Below are 26449 nucleotides of genomic sequence, written 5' to 3' on the forward strand. Positions count from 1 at the left end.
CTCTCTCTGTCCTATCCCCCATCCCCCTCTCAAAAATAAATAAATATTTTAATTTTTTTATCTGAGTCCTTGGACTTCTGTGGATGGCCTTTGGAGGGGACATGAACTCTCATAAATCTCTCATAGAATTTCTATGTGTTTCCCAGGATTGGATCTGTAGATTTCATTAGACTGTTTTATATACATCTAAAATTTCCTTCAAAGCAATGATTCTTAATCATTAAACCTCCAAACCTCACTGTGCATACATTTAGAAAAAAGTTACTTAGTTTCTAGATTTTCCTTTTGGAAGAAGATAGTTTACTTTTTTTTTTTTTTTTTTTTAAACTCACTCAAGACCCAGAGATCAAGAGTTGCATGCACTACCAACTGAGACTGTCAGTCACCCTGATAGTTCCTGTATTGTATATTTGTTCAAAGACTGTGTTTATATAGATTACTCAGATATTTAAGATTTGTTTTGTTGCATGTTCATACTGTTTTAGCTCTTATTTTGCATGCATGTGGCCAGATGCCATCTGGTCTTCAGGTTAGCATTTGGGTGAGAGTAGGTTTATTTCAAAGCCATTAAGAGAGTGAAGAGAGTAGTCAAGTCAAGACAGCTTTAATGGCTAGTTTAAAAAGCTCTTAAAGCAAAAATTTCAAAAAACACAATGTGAAGGAAGGGCACTGAAAGAGAAAATCGGGAAAATTGGCAGTGTGAGAGTGATAAGATTGTTTTGAGTAGCTGTATGTCATGAATTGGAAAAAAAAGAGAAAAGGAAAGGCCAAGACTGAAGTAGAAGGGGAGGTAATGCATCTTCTGCAGACCTGTGTAGCCTGAAAATAAGGGACGTAGATAGGCATGTACAGAATAATAAATTAATAATATCCACCTATTTAGATTAAGGTCGCCCCCTACTGTCACTTCATTGTAAATTGGAGGGAAGGTTCTAGCTAGCTGTTCATTCAGGTTTGGATCATAAAGACACTCTATTCTCAATGTGCTTCAGGAGGCGTGCAGGGCTCAAATCTGGATAAGGTCGGGGTTGGAAATGTCTGAGTGCGTATGAGTGTTGCTCACTCCACCTATTCTGGCTTCACTTTTATTCGGACTTTGGAAAGGACAGTCGAAAAGGATATTGAACGCTGTGCAAGGGAATACTAAGTAACAAAAATTTGATGTGTATCTAGACTTGAACATTCCTGGCCTCTGCTTTGATCCTAAAACTCAGGTATGGAGGGCCTCAGTAGCACAGTGGTTAGGATTGTGGACTCTGAAGTCAGACTGCTGTGGTTTCTATTTCTGATTGTTTGGGGCCTTGGACTTGCCTAACCCCTGTGTACCTCAGTTTCCTAAGCTATAAGGTTGGGATAGATGTTTCTGGCTTTATGTTAGAAGGTTTTATGATGTCCACATGAAAACAAAATAGAGCTCACAAACTGTTGGATGTTGTAGTATCTCGATGTCACATATCCACACAGGGGTCCTGGTGCTTATCTTGCCCCTTTTTACGTGTTGATTTTTGCTCACAGGGTTTCTGCTGCCTAGGATCCTTCATTCTGTAATGTTTACCTGTTGAGACACCTATTCATTTTTTGCAACTCAAAAGTCTATTTATGGTTTTTCAAACTGCTTCCTGAAGGCTTCCTTTATTCTTTGTGTTCTATAGTAGTTAATACATTTGGCATTTACAGTATTAGTTGTGTGCTCACAAGTCTCTTCAAGATCAAGGATACTTCGTGGTCATCTTTTTATTCCATGGTGGAGTAGTAGACCATGGTCTACGGTTGGTGTATATTAATTAGTCAGGGTTCTCCAGAGAAACAGAACCAATAGAGTAGGGGTGTGTGTGTGTGTGTGTGTGTGTGTGTGTGTGTGTGTGTGTGTGTGTGTAGAGAGAGAGAGAGGAGAAAGAAATTTGTTTTAAGGAATTGGTTCATATGATTATGGGGGCTGGTAATTCCAAAATCCTCAGGGCAGACTGGAGAACCAAGGAAGAGCTGGTGTTGCAGCTCGAGTTCAAGGGCAGTCTGGAGGGAATTCCCTCTTCCTCGGAGGACCTCAGTGTTTCTCTTTCGAGGCTTTCAACTAATTAAGGGCCACCCACTTATGGAGGATACTCTTGTATCTAGACTGGCATTTCACCGAATATCTAGATATCGTGATCTAGCCAGGTTGCCACATAAAATTAACCTCAGTTAAGAGACTGAATTGAGTCTGTAGGAGAGAGTGATGCAGATATTAAAAACAGCTATAATAAAAAGGTGGATTGCATAATATCGGATATGGAATATTATAATAAAAAGATTAAATTCTTGCAATCAAACATGCCTTGGGAGCCTATAATCCTTGGATAATCCATGGTACCTGCTTCTATTAATTCACTTAGTGATAGCCAGTTTTAAGACCTTGGGAATCAAATGAGCTCAGAGATCATGAATGTACCATTTAGATTTATACTTTCTCTATCAGCTACGGGCTGTTCCAGTCCCTTAAAAATAACTTCAAGGAAGAAGGTGGGCAGTTTTAGAGCAGGCTGGACAGAGAGCACATTCTCAGATTTCTAATCTGATCAAGCACAGATGGGATGATGCTGCCATCTTGTGGTGCTTTTTGCCCCCCTAGTTATATAAATTCTAGTGTCTCCGTTTGATGAAATTTGGCCTAAGTGTTTTTGACTATAGTTTTAGGTAAGTTATGATTTTCTGTATGGTCTTAATTTTTGTTTAAACAGTGAGGTGTTTCAAAGTAATCTGTGTAAAACAGCTGATAAAGTTTAAAACTACATTTTAAAAAAACTTTTTGAGTCTTTTAGTTTCTGTGTTTTTTTTTAAGATTTAAAGAAGAATTATTTTAAGTACAATCCACCCCCCTATATGGGGCTTGAACTCACAACCCCCACATTAAGAGTCATATGCTCTACTGACTGAGCCAGCCAGGGACCCTGAGTCTTTCAGTTTGATGGTGGGCTTGAGGGCTTTTTTTGTTCTCCAGTCGTGTAATCTGTCATCAACCATACCTCAGCATCCTGTTCTAAGAAAAACATTCCAGACAAAAGATCTTGCTGTGGGAAAGTTCTATGTTTTCATTCCCCTGAACCCCTACATCAGAACTTCAGCTGATAGGATCTGGGATGGGCACCTGGCCCAAGGGCAGCCAACCTATAGGCCAGTTGGTGAAAAATTAGCATGGCATTAAAAACTTTGCCTAAATGGGAACTACATAGACTCTCATTAGCTTAGTTGATGATTGCCTTGGGAATATGCATTAGAATACTCAGAATCAGCCCTTTAGGATTTAATAAAATGACACAGAAGCAGAGGACAACCAAGTGTCAAATGAGGAGTAGTAGGGAATCATGAAACTCCACTTCTTGAAAGGGGACGAGGTCATCAGAGTCCTCGACATGCCTTGGATCCTGAGCATTTTCCTGTAGAAGGCTCTGTATGACCTAGGTGCTAGACTTTTCTTGGGTTCCCACAGGATTTGATTTCTGAACTAAGTTTACTATTTTCCACGGATATCTTACAATACCACCCTCCCTTTTCCTACCTTTCCCACTTACGAGGTAACCTTAACAAATCTCTATTTGTTGTAACTAGAAGCCCCTAACATTGTCGTCTTTCAGGTTGCTCTAACATTTTGTATTTTTCAAAGTATTTTAGTATGCATCATCTAATTTAATAATAAGGATGCTACTTAGGAGTGTATGTATCTCCCTGCCTGCTTATCCAGGAATTCAGGAAGATGCCGATGACCAGCTCCCAGATGCAGTCCCGCCGTCAGCCATACATCTGTTCTCATTGCTTATTGAGGTTTTTTTTTTTTTCTTGTTTGGTTCAATTTCTTAGAGTAGTCTCATCTCTGGCTGGATTGCTAATCCCAGTATATTTGCAGCTCATTCTCAAGCCTAACATTCAGAGCCCCAGTTCTGTGGAGCATCTGGTACATGCCAGGTGCCGTAGCAGAAGGTGATCACCATAACACCATATTCTTATGGCTGCATTACAGATGAGAGTAGGTGGTGGAGCTGGGGTTTCGTTCAGGGAAACGCCCAAAGCGTCCCCATTGCTGAGGAACTATCTTGGGCTGGCGACCCTAGAAACAGAGATTAAATGCTAGAACTTAAGAGTTTTACTTTAACTCTTGTGATAAAACTATACCCATGATGGGGAGTTCAATGGATGTACCACTTCATCTGCTAATTCCCTTAATCGATTCTGACAATACAGGAAGAACAGAAGTGGAGGAGGCATGAGTTCCTCTGTTGGGAGCAAGCCGAGTGGGCAAGCCAAATGGTAAGAATTCACAGAAGTCTTCGATTTCTTGCAAGGTTGTTTTAATTCTAGACTGACCGTGAAGCTCCACACCCCTCAAAAACAAGCAGCAGAGAGACTGGATCTGGATGGGATGTGGCTCGGGGGCCTTGCCTTGATGTGATGACGATGCTGGAGTTGACAGAAGACAAGCCATGCTGCTAGGAGAAATGAACGACTCCAGTGTGACCAGGCCATTCCCATTATGGCTGTTACCACCGCCACCTCAAGAACGCTTTTTTTTTTAATGTTTATTTTTGAGAGTGAGAGAGCACGCACGAGCTGGAGAAGGGCAGAGAGAGAGAAAGGGAGATAGAGGTTCCGAAGCAGGCTCTGTGCTGACAACAGAGAGCCCGAAGCGGGGCTCGAATTCACAAACCCTGAGATCATGACCTGAGCTGAAGTTGGACGCCTAACCGACTGAGCCATGCAGACGCCCCAAGAAAGCTGTCTTTGATGAGGCCTTGCTGAGCCTGCATTTCTGGATCATCAGCCTACCACTCAGCTCTATCTGTTTTGTACCTTAAGAGCTTTGGGGGAAGAGCACAGGTAGAGTTAGAATCCCCGTTTTCTCCCTGGAGGCCCTAAGTAATTCAGTTTCCCTTAGGGGTGAACGTGCAGCCTGGAGGTGACCCCTAACATGTTTCCAACACTAATTAACAGTATAAGACACCTTGTATTCTGTGCCTGTCAAGGAAGCATTGGTTCCTGGGCCATCGTTTTGCTCAGTAATGGCAACAGTGTATTTGTTCAGTGGAGTGGCAGCATCCAGGGAAGTGAATTCATCTCAGATGAGATGTTTCTGGCCATTAACTACCTTGCAGTCTGGGCCTCACAAAAATCCTGTGGTCCATAAGTTTACCCTGTCAGAACGGGGGTGGGGGCAGAGAAGAGATAGCTTGTTTGCTTGTAGCTGAGGGCGGATGCCCCCTTCCGGTCTGGATTATGATGGTATAAAAGTCTAATGGGAGGGGGAGGAGGTGAGGCACAATGAGTCACCTTGCCTCTGCAGTGCACCCTGGACGTTTCTAATCCTACCAACTCACCTGCTCTCCCAGGAGAGCTGTCACACTCAGAAGCTTGTGCCACCTTACAAGTCAGACCTGATGTTAAGGATGCAGACTGGCAATTCAATCAGGCTGCGTCACATCCGCCTTAAGCGAGGGTTCCCATCGTGGCCATGAGAACGCACCTCACAAGCCTCCATCTGCGGGGACCATCACTGAGCCGGGGCCCCCGCTGTGGTGCTTCCGAGGCCCATCTGCATTTGCACCATGGCAGGCTTCCCATGGGCAGCTCCTCACCCATGGCCGGCTCCTGGGAGGCATGGGACTTCTCTGACGGTCAGCTTTGGCTAAAGGACTCCCCATGGGCATCACTGAAGTTCTACTCCGTTCTGAAGTTTAGGATCCTCCCCACCCTGTCCAAATTCCTTCCTTTTCTTCTTCATTCTGGCAGGTTAGACAAGAAGGAGTAAAGAGGTTGGCATAAGTGGGCATACAGGAAAGGCTATATCACGTAAGGCCAAAAGACGCGGCAGAGAATATGTGCCACGAGAGAGCACAGGACACACCACCAAGTCATCAAAATGCACTGGTGAGAGGGGCACCAGCATCACTAAGAGGTTTCACAGGCCAGGGATGGTGGAGGTTCTGAGAAGTGATTATAAACTGAGTGTATTGAGTGTGTTAGCACAGGGGAAGATCAATAGAGGGCCAGGGGTTGGCCCTTAACTGCTGAAAGCCCCAAGGCCAGACTTCCCTTACTCACTAAAAGGCCAGGTTAGGGGCAATCCATGGGCTTTACTGGCAACACATTGTGGAGATGGTTAATGGGCCTTCGTGTCAACTTCGCATCTAGGCACAAAATAGGCAGATAGTCAACAAGGGTGCAGCTTATTAGCATCCATAACAGGAGTCAGCAAACTTTGTGGGTAATGGGCTATAGTGTAAATATTTCGGGTTTTGTAGGTCACACAGCTGTTGCAGTACAAAAGCTCCCATAGACAATATGTAAACAAATGAGTGTAGCTGTGCTTCAATAAAACTTCCTTTACAAAAACAGGCAGTTGGTTTGATTTGGTCCATGGGCCATTGTTTGCTGATCCCTTATCTATTTTGATTTTTTTTTTTTTTTAAGCAAAATTGGAGGAGCAACAAGCTGGTGACAGTCACTTTAATATGAAGTCATGATCTCTTGGGTTGCTTGGGCGGCTCAAGTCGATTGAGCGTCCGACTTTGGCTCAGGTCATGATCTCACGGATCGTGGGTTCAATTCCCGAGTCAAGCTCTGCATTAATGGCTCAGAGCCTGTAGCCTGCTTCGGATTCTGTGTCTCCTTTTCTCTCTGCCCCTCCCCTACTTGCACTCTGTCTTCTCAAAAATAAACATTTAAAAAAAGAAGAAGTCATGATCTCTTGCTGAGTACCCAGACTTGAGTCAGTTTTGAGATCTGGAACCCACTGACTAAAGAGGTGTCTGGAGAAAGGACCCTGCAACACTGTGGCTTGTATAGACCTTGACAATCCCCCCGTCCTTCCTCAAAGGAACCCATGGCCATTTACTTGGGTAATTGTTCACTAGGACCATTGGACAAAGGTTTTTAGTCAACACTGTATCCTAGAGACCCAAAGGGGGCATCATGGCCCCCCTGTTAGAAAGGGGGCCTGTGAGGACCTGGTAAAAAATTAGGTCCTGCATGAAGTCCAGTTTACAATGGGTCTCCTAGAGCCACAGTCCCATCCAGGGGCCATACTAAATCTTTTCCCACTGTTGACACCCCGAACATCATGGCGGCAGCTAGCAGGGGTGGCAGCACTGGGTTGAACCTTTTGCAACCCCTTTCCTGCTTCAGCTCCACTCGAAGCTGGCAGACTTCTGTGTCATCCAATATATGTGCCAGAGAAATATCCCTGGAGTGGAATGTGTTGCTTCTAGAACACAAAGAGATCTACAAGGCACTGTGCTTCCTTCTTTGTGACGGGATTGTATGATGCAGCAGTTTGTCTTTTATCTCAGAAGGGGATGTCCCAGAATACCCCTGGCCACTGGAACTCTAAAAATGTCACGGAAATGGTCTATTCCTGACTCTTCATAGAGTTTTCTCCCATACTCTGAAGTGTATGCATCTTATTGAGACCTGTAGCATTCTAGCCTCACTTACTCAACCTGTCCAGTCAGCAGGATGTCATCGGTGAAATGGATCAGTGTGATCTTCTCTTATATATCTAAGAGGTCCAGAGCTCTCAGACTGTTTAGTGATAGGAAGTGGGAGGTTTTTTTAAATGTTTATTTTTGAGAGAGAAAGACAGGGAGCAGTGGAGGGGCAGAGAGAGAGGGGGGACAGGGGATCCAAAGCAGGCTCTGTGCTGACAGCAGAGCACCTGATGTGAGACTTGAACTCACAATCCATGAGATCATAACATGAGCCCGCTAGATGCATAACCGACTGAGCCACACAGGTGCCCCACAAACTGTAAATTGAATGTCTGTTTTCCTTGCCCACAGAGTCTCAGCCAACACTTGTCTCTGGAGGCTTAAGGAATGTCTCATCCACAGGTATGGAATCCCATTCAGCAGAGCATCGAACCAGGAGATCTGTGTCAAGTGGAGGAGGTGGAATTGTGGGTCGTGGCCATGAGATCATGTACTGTACCACCCAGAAGGAACCGGTCTTAAAGATTGTCGGAATGGCCTTCTAAAAGCAAACTGAAGCTCCAGCCGTGAGAAAGCACTCTGAGAAGGTGGAGTTCTGTCCTTCAGGACATGGTGTATTTATTAAATCAGACACCTCCATATGGTACCCTGTTCTCACTAAGGATACAAGGGTCTGAAATCCAAGGGGTGGAAGCAGGAATGGCGTAATTTACCATCCTCCCTAATGACCCACAGGGAATTTGTGCTTCCTTTCCTTGAAACTCTGGGCTCTGCATGGCTCTGGGCAGAGCATGGGACGTGGGGGTCGTGGTCCCAAGTACTCCATGGTTGGAGCCACCCTTCCCAGAGGCACAATGAAGGTCCCATTGAATGAGAAGTTATGGCTGCTGAATTTGGAGTTTTGTGTCCAGGGACAAGCAGGCAAGAGAGGAGTTGCTATACTAGCAGGAGTAACTGACCCTGATCATCAAGAGGAGGGAAGCTGTTTTTACACAGCAGGGGGCCAGGAGGAATGTGTGTGGGACTCAGGTGATCTGTGTGGGCACCTCCTATGCTCCCTTGCCCCATTAGAACTGTAAATAGGACACATGCAGCAGCCCAGCCTGAGACGGGAACGTATGATTATCAGGTGTTCAGACCCCTTAGGAACAAGGTCTGGTCACACGACCAGGGAAGCCCCAGGGCCTGCCAAGGTGAAGTTGAGGCTGAAGGGGGTTTAGAATGGATGGTAGAGAAGGGCGAAGGTGAGTGTTCACTCTGGCTTTGGGACCAACTGTGATGATCTTGAGGGACTGTAGTTCATCCAGTAAATGCCTTCTTCTGAATTGTTTCTCAGGAGAGAGGCCAGGAAGCCCATGGAAGAGCTGCTCTCTGCACCTCTGTGGAGAAGTAGATCTGTGGGGCCAGGAGACCATGCCTCACAGCCCTCCAACGATAGGGAACATAACTGAACAAGGACCCCAACTACTTCCCTCTGAATTCTGCCACCACATTTTTGCTAAAGTACGCTTCTTATGGACTGCTCCTAGTCAATGACTGATCTCAGCAGGGATATTAAAGCAAGCCCAGAGCCCCTTGTTCAAATTTTTAAAAAGAATTTCAAGATGGCCGGGCACCTGGATAGCTCAGCCAGTTAACTGTTTGACTCCTGATTTCTGCTCAGGTCATGACCTCACGGTTCATGGGACCGAGTCCTGTGTATGGTTCTGTGCTGTCAGCCATAGCTTGAGATTCTCTCTCTCTCTCCTCTCTCTCTGCCCTTCCACCCCCAAAATAAATAAATAAACATTAAAAAAATAATTTAAGATGGCAGCAGCATAGCATTAAACCAGATGTGGGCCCTTTGTGACTGCAGGTCATATTCTCATTAAGCTGGCTTTGCCTGGGAGACACAGGTATCCCCTAGTGGCTGACTTTGGCTTGATAGCTTTGTTGAACCTTCTTCAGACTAAACAGCTATTGAGAAAGCTTTCACTCAACCTTCCTTCCCTCTTTTCTTTTTTTAGTGTCAGACTTACATCATAGTCTGGTGGTTATCCCAACCTTCTCCATCTCCCTCCTCATTTTTTCTTCCAAGAGTTACCTAATAAAATCCTTGCATGTCTAATTTTGTATTGGCATCTGCTTCTCACAATGCCTAGATGAGCACAGCCTCTTAATCCTGCTATCCCATCACATATGTATGTAACAGACCCTTCGGCATGACTTTGAGGGTTTTTTCCCAGCAACAAAAACAATTTAGGCCCACTGTCTCCTGGGTCCTGGCTGGATGATACTGCTTATGCACAGAATGACCTGATTTCAACATTTATTCATTTTTGAGAGACAGAGAGAGAAAGTGTGTGAGCAGAGTAGGGGCAGGGAGAGGGAGACGCAGAATCTGAAGCAGGCTCCAGGCTCCGAGCTGTCAGCAGTGAGACCTACAAACTGCGAGATCATGACCTGAGTCGAAGTCAAATGCTTTACCGACTGAGTCACCCAGGCGCCCCCAAAATGACCTGATTTCAAATGGGTCACACAGGTTATACAGAGGCGAAACTTTTTTGTATCCCGTTTTCATCATGACTTCTCTCCTGTTTGACAAGGCTGACTATATTTTGGACATGAAGTTGTAGTAGAGGTTAAAACTCCTGCGTGAGAAAGAGATACCAGATGGAAAGGGGAGAAATCAGTAACAGGAAAGAGAATGCATGTAAGAAAGAAGGACAAGAGTAGGGCATAGTTGAGAGCGAAAACAAGGGCTAAGAGTGGCATTTTCTGGAGAAAGAAGGGGACCCCTTGGATCTTGGATGTTGGCAGCCCCAAGGCCAATGCCATTGGCTGCTGGAGAGAGGCTACTTGCTGTCACTCAGTCACTGCTCTCTCTGGGTCCCCAGCAACTTTTTCAGAGTTATGTCAATTGCCCAGCTCTAACAGAGTAACCAGAAACCAGACGCAAGCTTTCTCCATTCTTCATGCTCCATCTGGAGCTATGGGCATCCCCAGGCCCTCCAGGGAAATGCTCGTTGCAACTTCATAGCCCCTAGAGCTCCCTTCTAGATGGACTGTTCTGTGTTATTCAAAACATGCGTAGAGAAGTAGTAAGTGAAGAGTAGGAGAATTGCTACCTGCTCCAGGGATCAGGAAGACCTTAGATCCTCATGCTCTCCCGGAGTCCTGAGGTTTTCATTGAATTACTAGCCCTCCAGGTGCTTATCAGTTGTGAGCTATAAGTTTACAGGATTTTAAACACTCCTTTGAGGCAGCCTGTTTGAACTCTGTTTTGGTGCTTTTACTCTTACTTCGAGACCATTCTGCTGAACCCAACACACGTTTACTGAATAAAAGACACAGTGCTGAGCTCTGGGGACAAGAAGACGAAGACACAGTTCCTGTCTTCAGTGGGTTTGTATTTTTCTTGGAGAGACAAAATTTGTCACGTTATACATAACTTTATTAGTGGGAGCAGCAAGTAAGTATGACATAATAAGTATCAGAGAAACTGAGGCCGGGAATGAGGAGACTCACTGCTGGCACTAAGGCAGGCTTGGGAGGAAAGGACCTTTGACAAGAAGCCAACCATCAGCTCCAAAGAAACCCCTCGCACTCACCAGCTCTTGCTCTCGAGACAGAAGGAACACACCCTGCATGTATGTGCCCCGGAGGACGCTCTGGGGCCTTTCCCTCTTTTGCTTCATCTTTTGGGAGTATCACTCCCACACTCAGGTTCAGTTTTATGTCTAAGGGGCATTTTGGGTGCAGTATATCTGCCTGTAGAGGAAACAGCTTTTCCACATCTCAAATCAGTCCCAACTCTGAGAAACTGGGTTTTAATATTCATGTACCAGGGCAATATTCGTACCATTTCATTTGTCTTCAGGCAGGCATGTTGAACTTCTTTCTCTTCAGTACCCAGTATAACACCTGCCTGAGCACTGGATAGCAACACTAAGAAAAACTATAATACTACAGTTACTTTAGTAATTACCACTTACCGAATACATATTCTATGCCACATATGGTACCAGTCACTTTATATGTATTAACTCTTAATTTTCATAAGGATACCATGAGGTAGGCACTTTAAAACATACCCATTTTACTGATACAGTTAACTGAGGTGTATTAATACATTCTCTTTGAGACTGGTGGTGCACAAACCCAGAGTATATAGGTCCTCATAGTCCCATACACAATGTTTATTCTTGTAGGAATATCCTTGAGATAGGAGGGCAGATTTTATCTCTATTTAGTAAACAAGGAAGTCTGGGCAAAAAAGAATTGCCCCAAACTGAGTTTGAGACTAAGTCTCTGAGAAAGACTTCATTCCAGATCCAGTACTATTCTTACATCCTAGGAGACTCCCATGGATGGAGAGTCTGATCCCACATGAGCCACACCTTCACTCCACAGCATTGGAACACGGAAGGATTCAGCCTAACCCTTTGTTGCTGTAGCACTGAGGGTTTTCCCTATCATACCACCTTGCTTATGTATATAGAAGACAATCTATATTAATAAGATCTTATGTTTTATGGAGCCAATAGTAGACAGCTTTTTTTTTTCTTTTTTCTGTCAATATTCACCCCCTTCTGCTGCAGGGGGTGGGATCCAGAGGGGAACGCCCTTCATAAGAATACTCTGGAATTCAGAGGGCCCAAATGTGCTCGCTCTCTGCTTTGAGAGCTACCATGCTGGCCTTTGACATAGATTTGATCAGTGGACACTCCCACCAAGGACTGGAATTCTCATTCCAATATTTGTGTCATTTGTGAAGGCAGCAGGAGCATTCCTGTGGTGCCAGATGGTGTTGTGCTTTGTTTTTTGATGCCGCAGAGCTGTCTTTTTTTAATTTTTTTTTTAATGTTTTATTTATTTCTAGGAGAGAGAGACAGAGACAGCATGAGCAGGGGAGGGTCAGAGAGAGAGGGAGTCACAGATTGAAACAGGCTCCAGGCTCTGAGCCGGCAGTCAGCACAGAGCCCGACGCGGGGCTCGAACCCACGAACCGCGAGATCATGACCTAAGCGAAAGTCGGACACTTAACCGACTAAGCCACCCAGGCGCCCCGCCGCAGAGCTGTCTTGATTCCTGTCCACCTTTCCTGCCATCATTACTTCATCACTCTGGTGGTTCTGTGAACCTCTCCCGAGAGCCTTTATTTTTTATTTTATTAAAAAAAAATTTTTTTTTTAGTGTTTATTTATTTTTGGGAGACAGAGAGAGACAAAATGTGGGGAGGGGCAGAGAGAGAGGGAGACAGAATCTGAAGCAGGCTCCAGGCTCTGAGACACAGAGCTTGAACTCATGAACTGTGAGTTCATCGCCTGAGCTGAAGTTGGGAGGTATCCAGAGCTCATCTCCTGCTTGCGACCAAGAATGCCGACTGAGATAGAGCCCTTTGTAGTATGTGAAATGCTTCTGGTCTGAAAACCAACTTCATCTTCCATGTAACAGATGAGGAATCTCTAGCTACCCTGGAGCCTGACAGCAATTTTAGTTCTTATTTCACATAGAGGAGGGCTCTGAGGAAAACAGCACATTTGGGAGATGTTGAGGCAGCTTTTAAAAACTCGGCATGACACACTATTATGCCCTGTTTGCCACTGCGGTTCTGTGGCTGCCTGGTGGTCTGGCCGGATGATTGCTGCGTGTGCCGCTCTGTCCCAGCAGTGGGGACCCGGAAGGAACCCAGCCCCAGCTCCCCTACAGGTCTCACTGAAGCCCCCCAGAAACTGACCTTCACCTTGGCCAGGCTGCTCTCTCAGCTAGGGAGGGTGTGCTGGGGCCTGGGAGTGAGCCGTTTCTCAAGCTACTCATTCACCCAGGGAGGAACAGGAAGGGGGCGAGGGTGGGGCTTGCCGAGGAGCTGAGCAGGGAGTACTGTTTACGGCTGCCTGTTAGCAGGACCGGCCCCTCTGTGTGCCCTTCCTTCCCACCTTCCTTTTCTTGTTCTGAGGGCCCCTTTCTCGGTTCCATTTCCTATTCCCGCCCATTCCCTTTGCCGGCCCTTCCTGCTCAGGCGCCGGCACCAGCTTCCCAGAGCCCCGTCAGTTTGCTTCTCCTTCTCCTAAATGTGCTTGGATTGGGTTGTGTTCCTCTCAGTGCGAGTCCTTCTTCTTCCCACCCTTTAATGATGCTTTTCCTAGATCCCCATCTCCAGAAGCACACTTCGGCTACTTAGGAGCCCCTCGTGGGGAGGAACCAAGTCTGTTTTGTCAACAGTGTATGACCAGGCAGCAGGCAGAGGGCTTGCTTGACGCCTCGCAGGCAGGCAGGGACTGGGGAGCATCCATCATACGAAAGAATAGTTGCATGAGTGAGTGAGTAAACTGTTAGCCCCTTCCTGGATGTCTGATACTGCAGTCACTGATCTTCTGGGAAGGAGAAGGAGGGGTCTTAGGTGAGGCAGGATGCCTCCAACTTTCTTCCTTCTCCTCAAGATTGCGTTGGATATTCTAGGCCTTGTGGTTCCACACAAATTTTAGGATTGTTTATTTTCTTCCTGTGGAAAAAAATGTCATTGGAAGTTTTATAAAGATTGCTTTGGGTAGCATGGGCATTTTAACAGTAATTCTTTCAATCCATGAGCATGGACCATGTTTCCATTTGTGTCTTCTTCTAGTTCATTCATCCGTGTCTTATAGTTTTCAATGTCTTCTGGCTCAAAATTGCACTAAGACTTTGGGGACACCCTGTATTGATCATGAAAAGACGCTGCTCCGTCTGATTTGGTGGAGGACCGCTCATCTACACTTTGCAACCCCCTTGAAAGAGCAGCCAACCGAAAACGTCCAGTTATGAAAGTACGATGGAAGACGGTGTGAAGGTCAGTGGCTGAAGCCAGCTGACCCCAGCCCGTGCCGTGAGGTAAGAGCGCGGTTCCAGCGTTCACCAAAGCAAAAGCCGCTGGGCTTCTCTGAGCCACGGTGGCTTTATCTGTGAGGTGCGCGCTAGGGTAGCTGTTTCCTGGGACGTCCTGGGAACCGGGCGAGAAGCACACACCCCAGCTGGCCTCGGTCCACAGCCCTGCCTCCACCTCTGCCGCTCCCAGCTACGCAGTGCAGGCGGCACAGGCCCGGAGAGTGGGTGGAGAATGGAGGGCGCGGGGGAGGGGGGCAGGCGGGAGTGACAGGTGGCCTCAGCGCCCTTCGCTGGCGCGGGCTAGGACGCCCGCCAGTTTCCAGAGTGCCCCAGGGACAGGGGCGAACGTGCCCCGCGGGCAGAGCTCTGCGCCGGCTGACCCCCGCGTCGCTGGCTGTGTCCTCTGGGCGCGCTCAAAGCCCGGCGGCAGTCTGCACTTGGCCTCGATGTCAGGCTGCGGCGTCGGGCGGGGCGGCGGCAGGGCCTTTCCGGGCCTTTCTTGCGGGGAGCCCCGCTCTCCCCGCCTCCAGCATCCGCCCGGGGGCCGGGCAGGCGGGCGGGCGGGGCCCCAGCCGAGGCGCTGAGCCCGGGCAGGGAGCAGCAGCTTTTGCTGCGCCAACGCTGAGGCCGGAAGCTCCGCTCGCCCCTGGGTAAGAGGCCTCCCGCGGCCGCTCTCGGGCCCTCGGCCAGGGGAGGGGACCGGGCGGGGACACAGGTCGCCGCAGAGGCGGGTTGTAGGCCCCCCGCCCGCCCCCGCAGCTGGCCCCGCGCGGCCGCGGCGCTGCGCGTTCCACGCCGCTTCGCACCCTTTCTCCACCCGCGAACCCCGCCGCTGTCGCTGCCCTTGTCTGCAAGCCGGGGGCTGGGGCTCGCGCTTCCTTCCCGGCGTGTCAGGTTTCGGGGGCGCCCCGAGGCCAACCTGCGAGGGGAGTTTGAAAGCTGGAGTATCCGTGGCTTTGGTGCGTGGGAATTTCTGGCGCCGTACGCTTGTTGAATGTGCCGCTTAGCACCGTCCCGGGACACCAGCCTCGGGGATCGGAGGTGGACATCAGCCCGTCTGCCCGCAGCGGGGACCCATTTATGCACTGACAGTGCGCGTGGGACCGAGGGGGGAATCAAGGAGTCAGCTGCGCCTGGAGCAAGCCGAGGAGACATTTAGGGGCGCGTGCCGAACGGGAATTGGTGGAAAGGAGAGAAAGGGTTCTTTCTTTGGTGGAATCAGGGGTCTTAGCATTTGCTCTTCTTCTCTTTCTTCATGAGGAAAATCCCAACCTAGCTTCTTGCCCAAAGACGTACGGAAAAGAGCCTCTGCATGTGCCTCGGTTTCTCATTGTTGTAATGTAGGGTTCTGACCCACTTTTGTGCCATGTACCCCTTTGGCAGTTCCGGGGAGACTAAGGATGCCTTCTCAGAACGATACTTTTTAAAAATTTAAAAAAAGTTTTAAAAATACTTATTTATTTATTTTGAGAGAGAGTGAGCGGGCAAAAGTGGGAGAGGGGCAGAGAGACTGAGAGACAGAATCCCGAGCAGGCTCCACGTCATCAGCGCAGAGCCCGACTAGGGGCTGCGACTCACAAACTGTGGCACCACTACCTTAGCTGAAATCAGGAGCCAGATGCTTAAGTGACTGAGCTACCCAGGCTCCCTTAAATGGCTGAGCATTATAAAGAAAACTGTTTCCAAAGCACTTGTCAAAATATTAAAAAGAATTTGTAATGTAGTAATATATGTGCCTTAAAGAAAATTGAATGCATTGGAACACCTGGGGGGCCCAGTCCATTGAGCGTCTGACTTCTGCTCAAGTCATAATCTCACGGTTTGTGGGTTCCAGTGGTTTGTGGGTTCAAGCCCTGCGTGGGGCTCTGTGCTGACAGCTCAGAGCTTGGAGTCTGCTTCAGATTCTGTGTGTCCCTCTCTCTCTCTGCCCCTCTCCTGCTTGCCCTCTCTCTGTCTGTCTGTCTATCTCTCTCTCTCAAATATAAAATGAACATTAAAAATATTTTTTAAAAATCTAATGCATTAAAGATCTAGCAGTGGTCTAACATCTACCATAATTTTGAAGTAGTAATGAGCATAAACTGTATTTCAGGAAATAGGCCAGCCCTGTAATACAAGAAAATATCTGTGATTTCTTTTGGTGACAATCATAGGTAGTTACTAATACTGCTGTGGTTTTTGCCAACATGTATGATTGAAGAAAATGTTAAATTCTGGTTAGAGATTAGTGAAAATAAAGATGTGATTTCTTTCCCCCGTTCAACTTCACACCTCAGGTTAAGATACCTCCCTGATGGTGGGAAGGGCATTGCCCAGAGGTCAGATAACATGGTTGTGGTCTTGACACTTCCATTGACTAGCAGCATGGTCTTGGCTTTTGAACTTCCTTGCACCTTAGCTTCTTCACTGGTCGATGGAGATAATCATGTCTCCCCAGGTAGTTAGAGTATCCAGCGCTGTACCTGGCACAAAGATGTGAAATAAATACCATTTGTTAGAACTTGTGTGTTTCCCTCACTGGACTACAAGTTTATGGCCATCACCATTGGTGTCCCCAGTCCTGGTATATGGAAGGGACTCAATAAATATTCATTGAATGAATAAGTGGGTTGGAAAAGGTTGCTTATGATTACATCTGAAAAAAAAAAACAACAAAATTCATTAAGGAGACAGATGCTGGTTTGAAATATGACTAAAATTTAGACTTTTCATCTCTTCCTTCTCCTCCTCCTCCTTCTTTTACTGGCTGAACAAAATATATATAAACACATCTGGAGTTGGCGAGCTTGAGATATCAGTCAGGATGGATAGTTTGTGTGTGTGGGTCTGTGTGGCTGGTGTTCTGCCAGAGAAAATGAAATTGAATGTTGATAGGAAACCAGGAACAGTTTCTTTCCCATCTTGCCTATGTCTAGGCTTGTTAATCCTATCTGTTGCAACACAGGAAATGTCTAATAGGGAATGGAGACAGACCCATGATGAGGCATTTCTGGGCATAGATGCACATTTCTTTTTCCTCTTTTCTCCCTACCTTTCCCTGCCCCACGCCCATTAGGTACCTCCTCTGTGACCCTGAAGATTTGGTGAATAGCAGCAGAGGGGGTGTGTTGCTAGAAGGGGCCCAGACTAGGCCTGAAGCAAACTAGTTGCTTCTTAATTCCCAGCCTTAAAAGTCTATGTAACAACAATTGTAGATGGTAACAGGAAGAAGAAAAGTAGGTCCAGCCATCCCTGAGGTTTACTTTGTAAAAGTGCTAAATTGGGGCAGGAAGATGGGGGAGAACTTTGAAAGGAAGAAGAAATTTAGAACACACTGGGACTAACTATGTCTATGACTTTGAGAAGGGCAAATACTGGTGTTATGGACTGAATTGTGTCCTCCCAAAATTTATGTGTTGAAGCCCGAATCCCCAGTGCCTTGGAATGTGACTATATTTGGAGACAGGGCCTTTAAAAGGTAATTAAGATGAAATGAGATCATAAGGGTGGGGCTTAATCCAATATGACGGATGTTCTTATAAGAGTAAGAGACACCAGGGCCTGGTTATAACTTTTTATTCTCTGCTGCAATAATTCACAGCTCAGATCAATCTAAGGAGTTACTAGAATGAGTATTCCCATTTGAAATATCTATTTTTTTTCCTGAGAGGGAGGGGGGAGGGGCAGAGTGAGGGAGACAGGACCGAAGCGGGCTGTGCACTGACAGCACAGAACACAATGCAGGGCTCAAACTCACCAAACCCTGAGATCATGACCTGAACCCAGGTTGGATGCTTAACCGACTGAGCCACCCAGGCGTCCCACAAGTATTCCCATTTGAGTACCTGCTTGTGAGCCTCCATTTCCCTTTTCTCCTCATTTAGAAGATCACAGCGTTTTAGAAAAGGAAGGGAACTTTGAGGCTTCCAGTCCAGTCCTTTATCCATTGCTGAAGAAAGTGTGGGCCAGGATGGTTAAGGACCAGCCCTGCCTGGCCCTGCCTGGAATGTGAACCCAGTCTCCCAACTCCCTGACTCCTGACACACCCTCAGACAAAGCTTCACCAGGATGAGGAACTGTGTTGTTTGGTCAGACATAGGACAGACGTGAGCTTAGGGAACCCAGCACACCTGTTACCTAGCTTCCCCCCCATTCTGTTCTAACCAGGAAAGGATTGAGTTTGGCATCTCTTCAATCACGCTCAAAGGACAAATGTATAACTTGTAATTAAATAGTCTTTTCTCATTGTGTTAAGACCTCACACCCTGGATTCTGAGGAACAATATGCCAGATTAATTGGCCAGTCCCTGTTTATAATGAAATTCTGCCCTTCAGAGCCTTCTTGTATGTGGGACCGAGCAGGAATCCCAGCACTCCTAAGGCTGATGAGTAATTTTCTTGTGATCATTTAACAGATTCAGCCTAAGCTGACCCCATGCTGTGTGACTGGGAGCACATTAATTCCTCATCAGGCCTCCTTCCCCAGTGTGTCCTGGTCTACAGTCTGGGGATAGGCTCACATAGGCATGTGCAGATGTTGAAAGGAAGCCTGCAGTATACTTGACGAGAGGCCAACTGTGAGTGATGGACTTGAAGGAAAGCTAAATTGAGATTACACTACACCAGAACATGAGCCACACTCCTTGGCTAATGCAAGCAGAAAAGCAAGGCATTCCCACCCCTCCACCATATAATTCAATCAAAACCTTTAACTCTCAGTTGAAATAATCCAGGTGGCTGACTTATTTCTTCCTTTTCTGAAGCTGAAGTGCAAGAATTTTCCTTTTGTAAGCAGAGTTTTTATTTTCTGCTTAGCAAATATGAGGCTTGGTGAAATTGTCAGTTCCTCCCCTTTATTAGGCTTTCTTGATTGTAAAATGCATGTCGGCCAGGGAAACTTGTAGGAAATTTCTCAGCAGCAAACGGCGCTACAGTTTCATTGCCCAAGTCATCATTGTTAACTCTTTATCAGTAACTCTTCAAAGACATTTATTTATTTTTTAATGTTTATATTTTTAATTTTTTTAAACATTTTAATTTACTTTTGGAAGACAGAGAGAAAGAGTGGAGCAGGGGAGGGGAAGAGAGAGAGGGAGACACAGAATCTGAAGCAGGCTCCAGGCTCTGAGCTGTCAGCACAGAGCCTGATGCGAGGCTCGAACCCACGAACCGCGAGATCATGACCTGAGGAAAGTCGGCTGCTTAACCGACTGACCCACCTAGGCACCCCAAGTTTTTGGTGTTATTTATTTTGAGAGAGAGGGAGAAGCAGAGTGAGAAGGAGAAAGAGAATCCTAAGCAGGTTTTGCCGCCAAGGACATTTTTCATGCTTTGTTCCTAAAGAGTTAGAGAACTAAAGAACCCCACTGTGGCTCTAACCCCTGAATCATCAGGGAGCAGTACATGATATTTGTTTTCTGTATGATTTGCTCCTGTTCCACTGCCAGAGTGCTTGCTCCACAGCTTAATATTAAAATTTTCTTTTTACATTTATTTATTTTTGAGACACAGAGTGAGACAGAGCATGAGCGGTGGAGGGGCAGAGAGAAGGAGACACAGAATCCGAAACAGGCTCCAGGCTCTGAGCAAGCGTTCAGCACAGAGCCTGACGCGGGGCTCGAACCTAGAAACGGAGATTATCACCTGAGCCGAAGTCGGCCGTTTAACTGACTGAGCCACCCAGGCGCCCCCACAGCTTAATATTTAATGTTAAAATATTAAAATATTTAATTTTACAATAGCCCTGTAGAGTTCCAACATGGCCCTGCAGGCCTAGATGATGATTGCTCAGTCTTGTTCATATGTTAACAATAAAGTGATCCAGGTCCTGAACACACAGGTGACGACCGCGCCTCCATTACTCAAGAGGAGGTGTGTGCCAAGAGGAAGGGCGCAGCCGCATTACCCTTTGCAGAACGGTGCTCAGTGGACTTTTAGGGGGTGTGGTTTCCTTCTCTCCCAGTTCGCTTTGGACCTTTACTGCACTTTGAGTAATCCGACGCTGATACTTACACCCTCTCTCATTGTATCCACCTGAGCAAGGTCGTGTTCACCTCCTTCCTTCTTTATCACCTATAGCTAATTTGTCACGAAAATTCGGTCGGCATGTGTTTCATATTCACGCCTTCATCTCTGCTCTATCATCTATTCTAAGACCTCCCAGGTGCCTGAGTTTCTGAAACAGCCACTTCGGAGATCCTTATACTCCTGGTCTCTCCTGTTAGACCACTCTGGGGCCACCTGGGTGGCTCAGTTGGTTAAGCAGCTGACTTCGGTTCAAGGTCATGATCTGGCAGTGTGTGAGTTTGGCTGCATGGAGCCCAATGTCAGGCTCTGGGGGAGCCCGGAGCCTGCTTCAGATTCTGGGTTTCCCTCTCTCTGCCGTCCCTGCTCACACTCTGTCTCTCAAAAAATAAATAAATGTCAAAAAAATTAAAAACGAAGCAAAAAAAGCCAGACCACTCTTTTATCGTTGCCATCTCCCCAACAACATTAGTTGCGTCGAGAACTGCCATTAGCAGGGACCATGAGTTCAAATGCTCACCAGTGGGAAGCAGGTGACACAAATGAGTAACGTAGACTGGGTGGGGCTGGAGTGAACTGTAACCTTGTGTTCGGTGTAGATGAGTGAAGAATGCTCAGCTCCAACCAAGGGTTGACATGTAGGAATGTGGGCCCAGTGATGTCAGGCCAAAAATCTGGAGTTGAATTTGTTTTTGTTTTTGTTTTGTGAGATAACCAAAAATTTTAATGTTGGCACTAACTCAAAATTTAAGAAAACTCTGTGAGGGGCTCTTGGGTGGCTCAGTCGGTTAAGCATCCGACTTCGGCACAGGCCATGATCTCACGGTTTGTGGGCTAGGGCCCTGAGTTGGACTCTGTGCTGACAGCTCAGAGCCTGGAACCTCCTTCAGATTCTGTGTCTCCCTCTCTCTCTGACCCTCCCCTGCTCACGCTACCCCTCTCTCTCTCAGAAATAAATTTCAAATAAAAGAAAGAAAACTCTGTGAGCCAACCAAAACACATCTCTGGTCTGCATTTGGCCTGCAGATTGCTGCTCCGTGACCCCTAGACGGGATTGCAATTGTCTGGGGTTAAGCTTCCAGATGAAACTTCAGTTACATATGCTCATCCAGTCTCACTTCTCCCTTCCCGGTGGACATCTGTCTGCTGTAGGCTGCCCTCTTCCTTGTCCACAGTTATATGACGCTCATTCTAAGTGATTCTACTTGCCAAACCTCAAACCTATCTCCCCAAAAGTACCCCAAACAGGCCCTTACCTTGCCCTCCACGTTTCCTGTTTCATAGAATTCTTCCCTCTTCTGCCACTTGAGTGTCAATTTTGACTTTTTTTTCTCCCAGGGTGCCCTTCCCACCTCTCATTCAATCATTCTCTTTCCTCTACCTCGTTCTTATCTGAATCTTTATTTGCATTTCCAGTGTCCGCACCTAACCAGGCCCTTATCACTCACACCTAGACCACTGCACGAGACTCTAAAACGACTTCCAGAACAGGTATGACCCTCCTCCTATTTAATTTGCTCCCTGTGGGGCGCCTGGGTGGCTTAGTCGGTTAAGCGTCCGACTTTCGCTTGGGTCATGATCTCGCGGTTTGTGGGTTCGAGCCCCGCGTCGGGCTCTGTGCTGACTGCCAGCTCGGAGCCTGGAGCCTGTTTCGGTCTGNCCTTACTAGTCCTTACCTTTCTAGGTTCGTGGTGTCCTAAGTGTGTCAATATTTTTCATGGCATCTTGGGGCGCCTGGGTGGCTTAGTTGGTTAAGCGTCCGACTTTCGCTTAGGTCATGATCTCACGGTTCGTGGGTTCAAGCCCCGCGTCGGGCTCTGTGCTGACTGCCAGCTCGGAGCCTGGAGCCTGTTTCGGTCTGTGACTCCCTCTCTCTCTGACCCTCCCCTGCTCACGCTGTCTCTCTCCCTCTCTCTCTCCTAGAAATAAATAAAACATTAAAAAAATTTTTTAATTTGCTCCCTGACACCAGATTCATTTTCTCATGACCATTCCCGTGGTTCTGTCACTTCTCAAAGTGGATTTTCAGTAGAAAGCCTCAGTGTGGCCCTTTAGAATTGGGCTATAATATTTCTTTCTTGTCTCCTTTCCTACTCCTCTGAACGGCAGCCAAATCCGGTTGGCCTTCTATCGCCCAAACACATTCTGGGCCTTTCCACCTTATCAGCCAGGATCTCTGGGAAACAGTTGGCACACTCAAACATGTTATTAAGAAGGGTATAATGAAATAACTATTTGCAAAGGTGTGGGCAAGGCTAAGAGAAACCAACGAGAGGGTGAAACATTGATTCAAGGCCCGAGAAAGCAACGAGAGGACATGATTACCAGAACCCTGAGACAGAGCCGTAGCTGGGGGCCACCCCACAGGGAGTCACGGCTTTGGGCTGAGCAGTACCCCCAAGTGGAAGCTAGAGGACAAGAGCGGCGAGTTGATGCCTCACAGGTCAGCTGTCGGGGCTCCGAGCGGGGCAGAGAAGGCTGGAATGAGGTGTGCAGGGAAGTCACCATATCGTTGATTCATTTACTTCTGCTCCTCCCTCCTCTTGGCGCACCCTCTCCTAGCGTTTCCACGTGTCAAAATGCTACCAGTCTTTTCCCTTCTGCTCAGATAGTTTCTGTCCCACCAAGCTTTCATTGATTACTCTTTGTCTCATCAAAACACCTAAAGTGTTTGGCTCATATTGATTACGTTGTACTATTGTCACTAAAGCTAAGGGTAGTTAGAAGTGTACACGTCATTCTCTTACTAGCTCCAGAAGGGATACATCCTAGACCTTTGTGTTTTCCTCCACACTCAGTACATTTTTTTTGGAATGAATTAAGTCTCCCTTCATTCGTCGTATATGCATCTGGCATATAGAGGTATTGAATAAATCTGTTCATCTTTTAAGGCAAATATTACTGCTGTGGTCTGAATGTCTGTGTTCCCTCCAAAACTCATCTGTTGCAATCCTACCCCCCAAAGGTGATGGTATTAGTTGGTGGGGTCTTTGGGAGGTGATTAAGTCATTAGCCTTCAGGAATGGGATTATTGCCTCGTAAAACAGGGTCCAGAGAGATCTAGAGCCTCTCCTAACATGTGAGGACATAGAAGAAAAGTCCTCACCAGCCATGCTGGTGCCTTGGTTTTGGACTTCCCAGCCTCCAGAACCATGAGAAATAAATTTCTATTTATAGGCTACCCTGTCTGTGGTATTTCATAGTAGCCCGGAAGGACCAAGACAATTACTGAGATCCTTCATTGTGGCGAGTGCTGTGCTAGAACTTGGGACTAGAGCAGTGACCATGTTGCATGGGGTTTTTGCACTGATAGGGCTTACTTTTCAGGGGAATGGAGTACATAGTATCGCTCTGTCCCCTATTATTATCCCTCCTGAAATGCGCTGATCTTAACCATGGCCCAACATCCAGCCCAGGTCCCACCTGCTCTAGTCCCTCCAGCCCAAATCAATTCTGTAAGTCATGTTACCTTCCTAGCCCTTCTTGGAACTTTCTTGTGGTCACTCAGTCATTTGTTGGCATTTTGATGTATCTTTTTTTTTTTTTGCAGAGAGACTGAAATCTCCTGGTGGTTTTGGACTCTGGTTCTAGGTTCTGGTCTTATCTATCCCCACTCATTCTTGTCATCCCCCGGGATGGTCAGGATAGTTGGTGGTAGCAGGTGGAAAACCTCTATAGTCTACCAAGAGGGTGGCTCTAAACTCTCTGGCCACCTCCGTAGGAACAGTTGCCAAAAAAATTTGGTACCTTTATTTTCTACACATGCACCCTCTCTGGGTTAGTGGAGGAGTGTTAGGATTGACTTCCAAAAATCCAAGTTTACATTCAAGTTCTTAGATTTAACTAGAATGTTACTTCACTTCCCTGAGCCTCAGTTTCAGCGTCTATAAATGGGAATAACAACACCTTTATCTTGAGATGGCTGTGAAAATTAAGTAAGATGATTGTTAGTTTCCTATTGCTGCTGTAACAGACCACCATGGACTTGGTGGCTCAAACAATACAAATTTCTGTTGCTACAGTACTGTGGTTCACAAGTCCAACATGGGCCTCACTATAAAATCAAAGTGGCCACATTCGTTTTGGAAGCTCCAAGGCAGACCCTTTTGTTTTGTTCTGTTTTTCTTTTCCAGCTCCTAGATGCTGCCTGCATCTTTGGTTCATGAACCCTTCCTCCATTTTCAGAGCCAGCAACTTTATATCTCTCTGATCTGTCTTCCAAGAGTCATGCCTACCTTCTGGCCACAGCTAGGAAAGGTTCCTCACTCTTGAGGATCCATCCCATCCATACACAGGCCCACCTGTATCATAATGCAGACCACTTTCTCTGTTTCAAGGTCCTTAACTCCAGTCACATCTGCAAAGTCCCCATTTGCTTGAAATGTAACATATTCATAGATCCCAGGGGTTCTTTGGTAGGGGGGATTATTCTGCCTACCACAGTTCATACTCTGGCTCCCCCAAATTCAGGCTTATCCCATCTGCAAAGTATATTCACTCCAAGGTCCCTGAAAAGGTCAGCTATTAGAGTATTAACTGTGGCACAGAATCCAATTTGAGTCTCATTAGCTCCAAAGTCTCAATTTCATCTACTGAATAATCTAAATTATGTATGAGTGAGGCTCTAGGGATGATCCATCCTAGGGTTCAATTCCTGTTCATCTGTGGGCCTGTGAAACTAAAGAAACAAGTTATCTGCTCCCAAAATACAGTGGTGGAGGAGGCAGAGGATAAAAGTTATATAAGGATAGGATAAAGGTTCTGCTTGTAAAAGGGGAAGAGTGGAAGGAAATAAAGGAGTCACTTGGTCCCAAGACATTGTTAAAATCCAGTTGGACAAATTCCATTCGGTTTCAAGACCAGGGAATAATCATCTGCAGCTCTTGGTTCCACCCACTGGGCCATCCTTGCTTTGTCATGAAATTTGGCATGTGCTTACCACTAAGTAGTCCTAGCTCATTTTTGCTGAACATTTCTTCCCTTGGTTTATCTCTTTTCTTTCATATTTTCCTAATTGCAGGAAGAAGAAATCTGGCTGCACCTTTAACACTTCGCTTGGAAATTTCCTCAGCTAAATGTTCAGTCTCCTCTCTTACAAATTCTCCTTTTCACATAACTGTAGGACAGAATTATCTTAAGCTTTCTGCCCCTCTAAAACAAGGATCCTTTTCCTCCAGTGTTCAATAATATGTTCCTCACCTCATGTTAAGCCCTCACCACCAGAGCCTTTAATGTTTGTATTTCTACTAATTTGTCTGTTCGTGATGGTCTAGGTGGTCTTTAAGGTGATTTAATTTTTTTCTCTCCTGTGCTCCTTACTTCTTTCTGAATCTTACCCAACATGGTTGTTGACATTCATACTTTTACAGTATGTTCAAGATTGTGTAGACTTTTTTTACCATGCTCTTCAAAATTCTTTCAGCCCCCATCCATTGTCCAGCTCCAGTGTGGCCCAAAGTAGAGAGAATTTGGGGAGGAAATACCCCAACGACTCTTTACACTCTCTTGGATCTCTGGCTTACACTTAATCACCAACAAAACCATCCAGAAGGTAGAGAGCAAGGGAGTCTAGGTGATGTTGTCAGCAGCTCAGGGCCTGAACTGGGCAGAAATGGGTGTGGGATGAATGGAGGGGATGGTGAGGAATCAAGAATAGCACAGAAGTTTTAAAAAATGGTTAAGGGCTCAAACCATTGATCTGATTCATGTTATGCTAAGAAAGCTTTTTTTTTTTTTTAAATATTACTCAGCTTTGATGCCAATGTCCGCTTAAAATTTCTTCTAGCTTGAGGCGCCTGGGTGGCTCAGTCAGTAAGCGTCCAACTCTTTTTTTTTTTTTTTTTTTTTTTACAAATAGTTTATTGTCAAATTAGTTTCCACATAACACCCAGTGCTCATCCCCACAAGTGTCCTCCTCCATGCCCATCCCCCGCTCCTCCCCACATCCATCAGTCCTCAGTTTTTGTCAGCATTCAAGAGTTTCTCATGGTTTGCCTCTCTCCCTTTCCCCCACCATTTCCGCCCTTCTTCTCCCCCTTGTTCCTCCGTCAAGTTCCTCCTAATCCTCCTATACGTGCAAACATATGGTATTTGTCCTTCTCTGCCTGACTTATTTCGCTCAGCATAACACCCTCAAGGTCCATCCATGT

At 46.4% G+C, this 26449-nt stretch overlaps 1 protein-coding gene and 1 long non-coding RNA gene across 4 annotated transcripts in view; both read left to right on the forward strand.

Annotated features, from left to right (window-relative positions):
• Positions 1-4197: 4197 nt before the first annotated feature.
• LOC120243839 lies at positions 4198-8973 on the forward strand. Its single transcript, XR_005531403.1, has 3 exons — positions 4198-4281; positions 7857-8041; positions 8791-8973. It is a non-coding gene; the product is annotated as an uncharacterized LOC120243839 (long non-coding RNA).
• A 5140-nt stretch (positions 8974-14113) lies between these two features.
• Positions 14114-26449, forward strand: part of SQOR (sulfide quinone oxidoreductase) — a 52528-nt gene continuing 40192 nt past the window's right edge. Inside the window, exons 1-2 of one of the 3 annotated variants that reach the window (XM_039250079.1) lie at positions 14645-14947; positions 21717-21791. The gene's annotated coding sequence lies outside the window, so the exon portion shown is untranslated. Of the gene's footprint in view, positions 14304-14644; positions 14948-21716; positions 21792-26449 lie in introns of those variants that run through there. The other 2 variants (XM_039250080.1, XM_039250078.1) reach the window with 2 other exon arrangements.

The sequence above is a fragment of the Hyaena hyaena genome, unplaced genomic scaffold (assembly GCF_003009895.1).
Source record: "Hyaena hyaena isolate Hyena2069 unplaced genomic scaffold, ASM300989v1 scaffold_361, whole genome shotgun sequence".
Classification (NCBI taxonomy): domain Eukaryota; kingdom Metazoa; phylum Chordata; class Mammalia; order Carnivora; family Hyaenidae; genus Hyaena; species Hyaena hyaena.